The 12,186-nt window shown below is 38.1% G+C and overlaps 1 long non-coding RNA gene across 5 annotated transcripts in view; it reads left to right on the top strand.

The window, feature by feature from the left end:
- LOC145506337 (uncharacterized) overlaps window positions 1-12,186 on the top strand; it is a 788,916-nt gene that overhangs the window by 337,804 nt on the left and 438,926 nt on the right. For 4 of the 5 annotated variants that reach the window (XR_014053776.1, XR_014053775.1, XR_014053773.1 and 1 more), the window contains 2 exons: window positions 4,905-4,973; window positions 11,384-11,472. This is a non-coding gene — a long non-coding RNA (uncharacterized LOC145506337). The remainder of the gene's footprint in view (window positions 1-4,904; window positions 4,974-11,383; window positions 11,473-12,186) is intronic. The other variant, XR_014053777.1, reaches the window with a different exon arrangement.

Genomic DNA, 12,186 nt, shown 5'->3' with positions numbered 1-12,186 from the left:
AAAATGATAACTATGTGAGGTGAAACATTTATTAAATTAATGTTATTGTGGTAAATATTTTACATGTGTCAAATCATCACATTGTATACCTTAAACTTACATAATGTTATATGTCAATAATAGAATTAAATATAGTGAGAGAAACAGACATGTATGTAATGTAACTGAAATATAGCTTGTACATCTTGTCTTCATAGGCTAGTAAGACACTTCATTTATAGTGTATTTATTCACTAACGGTATTGATAGTCCCCCTGTATTTTTAAGGGATTTGAGACAGTTACAAAATGCTTAATAAGTGTGTGAACAGAATGGAAAATCAGGATAGAATGGAAATCAGGACCAGAGCAGAAAGAGTGATATAATTTTATAATTCTACTCTACAGAGGAGAATTCAGTAAGTTAGTTCGAGTTATGATCCCACTACTTATTACCTGTGGGAACATTTTAAGTTATTTAAGTTTCCCCATCTGTAAAATGACATAATAATAGTATCTACTTCATGGATTCTTGTGAGGAGTAAATGATGTAATACATGTTAAATTAATAATTGGTCAATAAAGTTTAGATATTATTTTGCTTTGCTTCTGGCAAGATTCTTCTATATTTTTCCCCATTATTTTATGGAGTTTTAGATTGCTATTGCATCCTGATGGTATTTTTTACCTTTGAAGTGCTCTTTTTGCTTTTATGTGTTCCTTTCAGTTGGTAAAGAATCCAACTGCAATGCAGAAGACCCTGGTTGAGTTGCTGGGTTGGGAAGATCTGCTGGAGAAAGGATAGGCTACCCACTCCAGTATTCTTGAGCTTCCCTTGTGGCTCTGCTGGTAAAGAATCCACCTGCAATGCGGGAGACCTGGGTTTGATCCCTGGGTTGGGAAGATCCTCCTGGAGAAGGGAAAGGCTACCCACACCAGTATTCTGGCCTGAAGAATTCCATGGACCGTATAGTCCATGGAGTTGCAAAGAATCAGACATGACTGAATGACTTTCACTTTCACTTCACTTTTACATTTTTTGTTACTTTACTAATGCAATTATAATGTTTTTGATTATAATAAGGGTCTTTATTCATAATTAATTTTAGTTTTATTCTACCTGCATAGATTCTGATTCTTCTAGTTTGTTGTTTTTATCAGTTTTTTTTGTTCTAATTATTATCACTCAGAGTATTAACTTTCAAAATTGTTTGATTTTGGGCTCTCAATAAAGAGTACTTTTTATATCAAAATCCACTATACAGCACACACATGCACATGCACAAACATACACAGACACAGATACACATATTTATACACCATCTGGAACTAGAAATTCATGTAATAGTACTTTACTATGTGAACTCTCAAATGATAACTTATTATTTAAAAACTTGACTGAAGTGAGGGCTCTAAGGGCACAGGTAGGCATTATTGACTCAGTCCCACTAAACTCAGTGTCCTGACTGGGCCATTCAGTAGATGATGTGCTGTGTGTGTGCTCAGTCATGCTCGACTCTTTTTGACCCTGTGGACTGTTGCCCCCCAGGTTCTTCTGTCCATGGGATTTTCCCAGCAAGGATACTGGAGTAGATTGCCATTTCCTCCTCCAGGGGATCCGCCTGACCCAAGGATTGATCCTGTGTCTCTTGCGTCTCTCGCATTGGCAGGCAGATTCTTTACTGCTGAGCCACCAGGGAAGTCCTCTGTAGATGATGCTGCAACGTTAATATCATTGTTTTTCCTTTTAGTCTGGGTGTATTCCTAGGAGGGTGCTACCTATTTCCTGTCAGCAGGGTAAAGGCATAGGCATGTCTGTCAGCCCTGGAATCCTGTCAGGGAAAAGTGCTTGGATCTCAGCATCCAAATACATCTTTATTTCCTCTTTTCAGTGCCATACATCATGCCATGGCTATCAGTTTTCTGTCTTTTGTATTTTTTTAATGCCAGATTCCTACCCTGCTACTTCATTAGAATGGAATGACTCAGGTAGAAAGCAAAGGAAACATTTCTTCTCCAACCAGAGACTTGAGAGTGAGAATCTTTGTTGATAGGGGGCAGATAGAGATCACTTTTCCTCCAGATGGAGTGAAGAAGTGGGTGAATTTGACCATGAGGTAATGTGGCCATTTTATTGCCCTTCCATAAATAGTGGCAAGGATTGAAAATGTGTTAATGGGAAAGAAGAAAAAACATCTCAGTCAATGCAGACTTCTGCGCTACAGATTTGGGTTTTTCCTCACAATCTTTTTCTGGGTAGAGCAGAACATTACATCTGGTTTAAGAGGTACTTTCTGGCTTTGTTGTTTTTCTTTTCCTTCACCACACTCACAGTTGTACAAGTATCTTATGCAATTTCAGTGAATTGTTGCTCAGCATAGATCAATACCATTTCCAGTACTGACGGTTTCTCAAAGCGTGTACCCCTTTAAAGCCACCTTGTGAACAATTCCATACAAGCTCCTTTAAAGCTCCTTCAGAACTTAGGTACTCTGTAGGGATGGTACCTAATCGATTTTCTACAGCAAATTGACCCCCTCAGACGTTGAGCAGGCATCCAAGCTTTCCGTAATACAGTGAAATGGGAGCCCCTTAGAATAAATGGTTGTGGTTGGGGGAAGATGTTCAGAGGTGCTGACCTGAATTGGAAAATTCTGACTAATTCATCCTCTCCGATAGGATGTTAACATGGAAACTCTCATAGTGGTGAAAGAGATACCAAAATGTCTGAATTCCATCCTTTGGTGAAAATTCCAGATCCTTTAATTCACATTTTTGTGATATTCTCCCCTAAAGATAGAGAATGTATACTGATTATATTTGCAAAGAAAACATATGTATTTTTTTCATTACAAGAAGAGTATGTGCTAAGTCACTTCAGTCGTGTCCAACTCTTTGCTACCCTATGGACCATAGGCCACCAGGCTCTTCTGTCCATCGGATTCTCCAGGCAAGAATATTGGAGTGAGTTGCCATGCCCTCCTCCAGCATATCTTCCCAACTCAGGGACTGAACCTGCATTTCTTGAATCTCCCGCATTAGCAGGTGGGTTCTTTATCAGTAGCACCACCCGTGCATCTTCATAAAAAGAAACTGTAAAGCCCGAAAGCAGGAAAATTACGATCCCGCCACATTTTTAATCCATGAAAATAATCACTTTTTAATGTGTGTGTATTTTTAACTTTTTTCCAAATATAAAATTTTGAATATTTGAAAAAATACAATTGTAATCCTCCCAATTATAGAATTCAGTTTCTTGCTTCTCCTGCTCCTGTACACTTATTGTAAGATAAAAGCATTTTTAATGATATTGCAAATAACGTATAAATGTAATATTTAATTATATCTCAATATGCTATTGGGTAGATGATTTAATTATCTTTTATTGTGGGACATTTAAGTTATTTCCAATTAAGACTAAAATAATGATAGCATTTCACACTAGTGGGGAATAAAAAGACTTCCCAAAACCATCCCCTCAAAACGGACAACTGTAAGTTAAAGCCCACTTCTTACTTTAATTCTAAATAAAGTCCTGATGGGTTAATGATTTAATATTTAAAATGGTATCATAAAATGCAATAAATGTATATGGGTAAATATTTATATAATCTTCATGTAAAGGATCTTTCTAAGCAAGAAAACAAAGCAGAAACCACAAGGGAAATAATTGGTAAATTTGAAGGAGAAATAGCAAACAAAGCTACCTAAAATATTTTAGAAATCAATAATAAACAAAGTTATAAACATGGTTTAAATTTTATGTGTAGATCATTCACTACAGAAAAGATGACCATCACTTAAAATATTCACATATGCTAGCAATAAGCAATATATAAATTAAAACAGCAACAGATCATTTCCCCTGTTACACTTACAAAGTTTAAAATAGTTAGAACGTCTTGTGTTATCGTGACTGTGGGAAAATAGGTACTTCTAAACACGGAGTGGAATTGTAAGTTGGTACAACTTCCCTAGAAGGTATTTTACCAATATATATCAAAGACCCTAAATATGGAGTACTTTTAATTCTTGAAATTCATCTGAAGGACTATTTTCTATATTTTCATGAACAATCAAAAGCAACCTAAACGTCTAACAACACTGGGTTGTCAAAACATTTTGTTATGACCATACAGGAGAAAGCAGTGTGGTTCCTAAATAAAATAATGTAAATTTATGTATAGTGTTAAGAAGTTGAGGAAAATTGGTATCTGTTAAGTGGAAAAAGCATTATTGAAGAAAATGTGTAGTATGCTATATTTTGCCTAGAATATTCTTTTGGAAGAATAGGCAAGAAAATGTGGTTACTTCTGGGGAGTGAGATTTTAGCTGGTGTAAATTTATGTACCTCTCACAATCAATATTTCCTACTTTTGTCCCACCAGAATGTACTTTTTTGAATAATAAAAATATATAAATGAGGTTTTGATATATACTTAAATCTATATGTCCTTAAGTACATTTATTATTTTTTCTTTTAAGATAAATGACCTAGAAGTAGGAAGGTCAGTTCAAAGGATGTGAATAATTTTGAAACTCTTGATACAGCTTGCAAATTGCCCTGTAATCAACATAACACCCTCATGGGTATTAACATAACCATGCCATTTTCACCGTATTCTTATCACTATTGACAAAGTGATTTCTAGCAAGAGCACATTTTAAAATTTTAAATATTTTTTAATCAGTTAACTTTTCACTGTTGAAGTTTTCTTCTTTGAGGGCATATTTGAAAAACCATTAACAAGAGCTTATATTGCAAGCAATGCATTTTCAAATAATCATAAAAACAAATTTGGTTTTTTACAGGCCACACAAATGCTAAAGAATAATGATGACGTTTCTGGCTTTTTTACCTAAGAGAAGACAGTGGTAGGCAAATTCACTGATATTGATCATTTTCTTATTGTCTGCCTTTTGCAGTTCAGCTGTGCCCTTTGGAGGACCTTGTACCTTTTCCCTCTTCATTCCAAAGGAGAAGTCAATTTTAAGGTAAAGGATATTTTATTGAATCCTGTTTCTAAGAGTTAGTGTTTTCACTGTGCTAAGCAAAGAAGTTGAACATTCTGGACCCTGGCAGCAACTGTCTGGCTTTTTTTTCCCCTTTCTTTCTTTCCTCTCTGACTCATCCTCATACAGTAAATGGCAAATATGGACTCAATCTTGAGAACGGCTTGTGTATGAGTTGCCTCCTAGCTCTAAGCACTGGACAAAAGTTCTTTCTTTCTGTCCCTCCCTTCCTTTTTCCTCCTTTCCCTTGCTCTATGCCCCTCTCTCCATCTCTCTCCCATGTATTCTGTCCCTCCTCGATTAACTTGCTCTTCTTTGTTCTAGCCTTTCCTCACAGTTGCCCTTGGCATATACAGAAGATCAGGTTTGAAGTCAGGCTTATGTAGAAAGGAGCTAGGAAAGCTATTAGACTTTATTTGGTTTATGTAATATTGATAAAAAAGATTCCTTTCTGAGGTCCACATTGGCTCATCAGGGGACTACATGTGGATTACAAGCAAAAGGCTCAAAGTCCTATAGAACTTGCATATACCTAGCCTTGTGCTCTGGGCTAGTTCATAGGAATCTTGGAAATACTGGGCTATGCGATTGTAGTAAGGAATGGGAACGCTGACCGCTCACAAAGAGCAGTACTCTCCTCTTCTTCTTGGGCACAAAGTTGAACTGTATTTCCCAGTTCCCTTTACAGTGAGCTGTGGTCATGACTGAATTTGACCCAAAGCAATATGAGTAGAAGTGATTAGTATGACTCCCAGGCCATGCCGTTAAAATCTCCTACATGTGCTTCATGAATTTTCTCTCTCCAACTGGCATGGACTCATCACCCATGGAGAGCTCAAGATTCATGGGTTAACAATTGGATAGCCTCTTGGTTGAATAATGAGTGTTTATCAATGCAAGGATACTCTCACCTGATATGAGATTTCTTATCAAGGCAGAGATCTTGGTGATGTTGCTTACTTCCTGCTAGGATGGCTCTTGAAAGTCTGGAGAAGGCAATGGCTTGCACTAAGTTGGGGAGAAAGGTTCAGTGGTGGAAAAGGATATCCACAGTTTAAAAAAAGTGGGCACATTAGAGTGACTATAGGGTTGGAAAGTCACCAGCCACCGTGGTGTGTGGAAAAGTCCAGAGTCGACTGCATTTATCAAAGCAAAAATAATTATGCATGTGAGAGGATCACCAGCATCGCTGAGAACCTCAGCTGTAGCTGTCCTCTGTAGGCCAAGACTGACACCAGGAGAAGCCATTAAAGAGCTAGCTTCCCTAGTAACAATGGGGATAATAGGACTTCAGAATGATAGAGACCAGGTAGAGGCATTTGATCATAAGAGACAAAATGAGTGCAATTATCATGAGTGGATCGTCAGAGTAACATCGAAAGGGGATTGACTTGCAAAGAGCTGGAGTGATGATTAATAGAACTTGGCATCCCTAAGGGAAAATAAATGGGCAGCCAATAAGGGAGATGTTCAATTTATTCAAACAGAAGAAATCAAGGATGGGTGATGAGGAAGGTGATGACAATCTTCCCATTAGAAGTCACAATCTTTTGCATGGTTTCTGAACATGAGCCCTTTTTCAAAACTGTAACTCAATGACTGAAGCAGATATTGCATCACCAGGAAGAAGGACCCTGCAATGCAACAGTAATGTGCATAGTAATAATTTTCTCTGTTCTTCCTCAATGGCATCTACATTTACTTAGCTATCCATATGCTGAGACAAAGGGCAATATCCAGTCATTTCAAGAACAACTGAACATAGAGTCTAAGCTGACATTGAGGTCTAGTGACCCAGTGCCTTGCCTAAGAGTGGGGATATATGGTTTCCAGGTAAAAATGGAATTCTAGTCCAGAACCTGTTCATAGAGAATTGACTGGTTTCACAGGTTCACAAAGTGGTTAATTCATTATCCTCAGATGAATACTAGAATGGACCTACTTGTTAGTTGGCAGAGCTCCCCATTTTAGTTCCTGAACTAGTCAATAGGGGAAATCCAATTGGAAAGCCCTGGAAATCCTTCACTCCAGGAAAGAAGATAACAACAGAAAACAGTAATAGCCTCACCCTGAAGGGAAAATGGTAGAAATAGTGTCCACCTTAATGCATTTAAGGTTTGCAGTTTGGTGATCTCATTATATTTAGCAATTAATTCACCATTCTCATCATTCAAATAACCAAAGCCTGGAGCATGTTAGTGAGCTATCATAAATTTAAAGAAGGACTAGTCCCAATTGCAGCTGCTGAGCCAGATGTGGTATCTTTGTAAGAACAAATTACTGCTGCCTCATACACATACCATGGTATGTGTCCACTGATGTTTCAAATGCATTTTCCCCCCATTTTTATCAGGAAGAAGGAATGCAAGCAGTTTGCCTTTACAAGGATGGACAGCATTTTACATTTATGATTTTTGCCCCAGAACTGTGACAACTCTTTGGGCCGGTCGTAATGTTATCCAGAGGGACCTGTATTGTCTGAGCAGAATGTCATTTTAGTTCACTGAATCAGAGGCATTATATATATATATATAACCAGATAAGAAAGACATGGCAGGTACATAAGAAACACTCTTCTATGTAAAAAGAGGCTGGAAGGTAAATCTTACAACGTCTTAGTGTCTTGACAAATCATTAAAGTTTTTAGAGGTTTAGTATTCTGGGGCAAGCCAGAATAACCCCTGTACATCAGGGATAAATCATTTTATTTTGGACTTTCCACTACTAAGAAGGAAGCATAACAGTTGGTAAATGCCTCTGCATTCTGGAAGCACCTATTTTATATATATGCCTCTGACCCATTTGCCACATAATTAGAAAGGCTATTAGTTATTAATGATTCTAGAGCAGTAAAGCTCTTTAGCTGATACAGGATATATTGAGGATATGTATCTGGATAGGATATAGTGTTATAAATATCTGTGATTGGAAAAAAGATACTACGTAGAGTTCATGGCAAGATGCAGCACAAAAATCACAGCATAACCCTCCAGTGTTCTGAAGCAAGATCAAGCCATCTGCAGCAGTGAACTGCATACCAGTCAATAAACTAGTCATGTTGTCCTACTCGGTCCTGATAATGTAGAGCTCTGACCATGAGCCATTAAGCAAGCATGTGAACTCAACTGCTCATCACAGGCGAGGTTCTGTCAGATCCACCAAGTCTGTTAGTTAGACAGGTCCAGGCAAGGATAAGGTCACTTTGAGGAGTGCCATGCAAGAACACAGGAGTCACAGTGAATAGAAAACTAAGAATGACTGGCCAGAGTTGGCCAGCTCACTGATTGAGTGGGAATATTTTCTAGTCATGCTCCAAGACCTGTTCTCTAAGAATTCTGTCTTGAAATGAGCCAGTACATTGTCCAGCAAATGTTCATGAATTGCTGCCAATTTTCTATTATTCAAATGAACAAGGTCATTTTTCTGCAAGTGCCTTGAGACTGATGTTTTAAATAGCTGTATCCATCACAAGACTGACTCTCAGATCCCAGAGCTTTCACAAATGCTAGGGTGATGCTGGTATTTAACTTGCTGATTATCTCATTCCCCTACTAGAATGCAGTCTCAACAAGAGTAGTAATTTTGTCTGTCTGATCATTGCTGTAGACATCCCTAGATCTAGGACCGTGCCTGACATGTGGGCTTCCCAGATGGCTCAGGTAAAGAATCTGTGTGCCAATGCAGGAGATGAAGGAGATGCCTGTTCGATCCCTGGGTCAGGAAGATCCCCTGGAGAAGGAAATGGCAACCCACTCCAATATTCTTGCCTGGAGAATCCCATGGACAGAGGAGCCACCTGGCAGGCTGCAGTCCAAGGGGGTCACAGAGAGTCTGACATGACTTGGTGACTAAACCACCACCACCACCAAAACTAGGACTGTGCCTGACATATAGCAGTTGCTCAATAAATATTTTGGGGGAATAAATGAACCATCCATAAGGATCTAGTACAGTATCTTATTTCTGTTCTCTTCGGTTAATGGGGGTGTGCTAGTACACTAAAGTTGGAATGAAATACAACAGACACTCTAGTTATAGATACAGTGAGGAGATGCAGGGAAACCACTTTATGAAGGTGTTGACTATTTCTTCATATCATCCTTTGAGGGAATATTAATGGCCCTAATTAACCATATACCCAATTCTAAGTAAATCTTAATAAAAAGAAAAATCAAAAATAGGAAAATACTGGCCTCCAGGGGTATTTTATGGAGAAAGAAATGGCAACCCACTCCAGTATTATTGCCTAGAGAATCCCATGGACAGAGGAGCCTGGCAGCCACAGTTCATGGGGTTGCAAGAGTCAGATACAATTTAGCAACTGAACCACCACCACCACCAGGGGTATTTTAAAGTTTTCCATCTGATGAAGGACCACAGGTGCAGAGGCTGTCCTACTGGCTAGGAGGCTGCCCAGACTTGTTCAGTTCTGAGTACTCTGAAATTCTCTCTTAGTCTTGCTTCTTCTTTCCCTTATGTCTTCCTCTTCCTTAAACCAGAATGGCCTTGGCTTCAGAGTGATGTACACTGTGGGTCAATGTTCAGGGTGGATAAATGTGAATTTATAGTTTAGTTAGCATATGATCATGTCAAAATTGGCATGTGAGTTTAACTCAACTCACCAGCAGACACAATGCAGAATGGGAAAAAGAAAATTATTTTTATGTCCAACAGCATACCCTAAGGCAAAGTAATTTATTGTGGTGATTAGACTATAAATGTCTCTAAGAATAGGCAGTTAATAATGATGCTTCTGTACTCTTGGAATCAGACTTGAATTCACTGGTTCCTGGGGATTCCAACAGCCACGTCTTATCAATATTCAGATTGAATTCATATTAGGATCAAAATAAGAAAAAGTGCATCTGCCAATTTATTCCTACGAATGATCACATATCTGCTTTCTATCTTAGAGAATTTATCACCTAAAACTCATTTTACACAGAGAATCCCGGCCTTGGCATGGCAGTGGAAGCATATTTAGCTAAGAATTTTAAGCTAATATTGCTTCCTAGTCCCAAGTGAAAAAAATAACTAAATGATTTAAATTGACATAAGTTCTTGATAACTTCTTCAATGTGCTTATATAAACTTCTTTACTGTTCCACTAGAATGTCGTCACTTGAAATTCCTTTTCTGTTGAGGTTTCATTGCAAATGATGAAATTATTCCGAAGTACTATGACTAGAGTGAACTAAAATGAATTTTTGAAGCTTCAATATCTAAAATAAATATATATTTTTTCAAATCTGTCAAAATGCCAAGTGTTTGTAGCATATCACTTGAAGGAGTCTATCTAGCCAAAAACCCTGACTTTTTGCATGCTTTGAATTTTAGCAGAATGCGTTGATTATCTTGAAGGAACTGTGGTTTGCTCAAAACTGCATTCCATTCCATCCGAATTCTAGCAGTCTTTACTTACTAAATGACTTGATACCAACAGCCACAGCTACAACAATAGTTACCACTAGACTGACTGCTGGTCAGGAACTTAATGAGGTTATATATATAAAACTTAATTTATTCCTCATAAATTTTACTATGAATGCAGCTATGAACTCTTGGTATGAATATCCCCATGTCACAGGTAAAGGAACTAAGGCTCAATGAATTTAAATTATTTTATTCCCAATTAGTTGGTAGGTGTGATTGACAGTTAAAACCAGATTTGTGCAACAACAAAGCCCATTACAAACACCATCACGTTGGGCACAATAACATATTATTGTGGTGACATCTTCTGACATCCATAGGATTGTTTAATGTTTATCTAGAACTATCTGGAGAGGTGGTAGAAAGGTAGCAAATCACTTACTTGCCTTATGTTTTAAAAAGACAGATTCTCTCTATGCTATGAATTAAATGATTTTTAAATGGTACAAGCAATGAAAGGAAACATTTATTTAAGATATACTATGTACAAAGAAAGAGCTATGTTCACTTCAAAGAGAGCATAGCATATTAGAAAGACTAGGTCTAGATGTGTCTTGGGAGGTGTATAGGCCTGAGTTTCAATCACAGGTTTGCACTGTGACCCCTTAGTTTATATTCTAGTCCCTTGCCTATTTGCTCTTAGATCCATTCCTTTTACTTCCCCTGTTCCATTCTGTATTGCAGAGCACTGGCTTAGGCAAATTGCATTTCACATGCTCTTTTGCTAATTGGATTCTAGCTAGGATCAACTAATGGAAGGCCTGGGGAGAAGCCTGCAAATGAAAAAGAAGCCGGGCTCTTTCTATCCTGGTGTCTCTGCTTTACACAGAACCTTGGCTGTCGTTCTGTGTCTCTTCATATTTCCCAGTTATTGAAGGATATTGGTTCTAGCTTACACTGGACCACCCTAGCCCTTGGGCTCTAGTAATAATCACATTACCTATACTTTGTCTTTCCAGTCTTAGAAACTGGTGGTGGCTTCCCTCTGTTCCTGCTCTGTGTTGCCTCACTGTCTCCTATTTGCCCTGTCAGCATCTCCAGCCTTTTAGTGAGTAGTTCTGCTTGTTAAATATCCTTTATTGAACATCTTAATGTGGGTTGTATTTTGTTAACTGAACCTGACTTACATAGTATGACCAAATAGTCAACTTCACTGAGACTCAGTTTCACCGTTGAACAACTTGGAGGTTAGGGGTGCTGACCCTCACATAGTCAAAAAGAAAAAGAAAAAACACATATTGCTGTCTCTGTCTCAAAAACCAATGGTATGATGAGTGGCTCACCCAAGGGCAAGAAGCTGAAACAGGTTGGATAGAATCAGGACTCAAACTGTAGGTCTTTTTATTCCATACATTGTGATCTGTATTCAAGGACAAAATTTCCCCCACACTTAGTTAACTTAAGGATCTGTGAAATGAAAATATATCTATATATATGTGTCCCTGTGCAGCTCAAACCTGTGTTAATCAACTGTAGTTCTAAGTTACTTAAATTCTCAGTGCCTCATTTTCCTTGGTTATGAAATGTGGATAAAAACAGTACTTAACACAGAAATAAGCTAATTCCTATAAGAAATACAACATCCAAATTCAGCACCTTATCTAACAGATGAGCAGTTCACTGCATATCTAGGCAACATAGGATGGAGATGTGGGGCTGGGGTAGGTCTCTAGTTCACACCATCATTCAGAGACTCAAGCTGTGGCAACTTAAGCATCTTCAGCACACCATTTCCAAAGTTGCCTTGGGGGTCACGTCCATT

The sequence above is a fragment of the Giraffa tippelskirchi genome, chromosome 5 (genome assembly GCF_054371585.1).
Source record: "Giraffa tippelskirchi isolate mGirTip1 chromosome 5, T2T-mGirTip1v1.2.pri, whole genome shotgun sequence".
Taxonomy (NCBI): Eukaryota; Metazoa; Chordata; class Mammalia; order Artiodactyla; family Giraffidae; genus Giraffa; species Giraffa tippelskirchi.
Note: the sequence above shows the minus strand (reverse complement) of the source record. Positions and strands in the feature narration are given on the sequence as shown.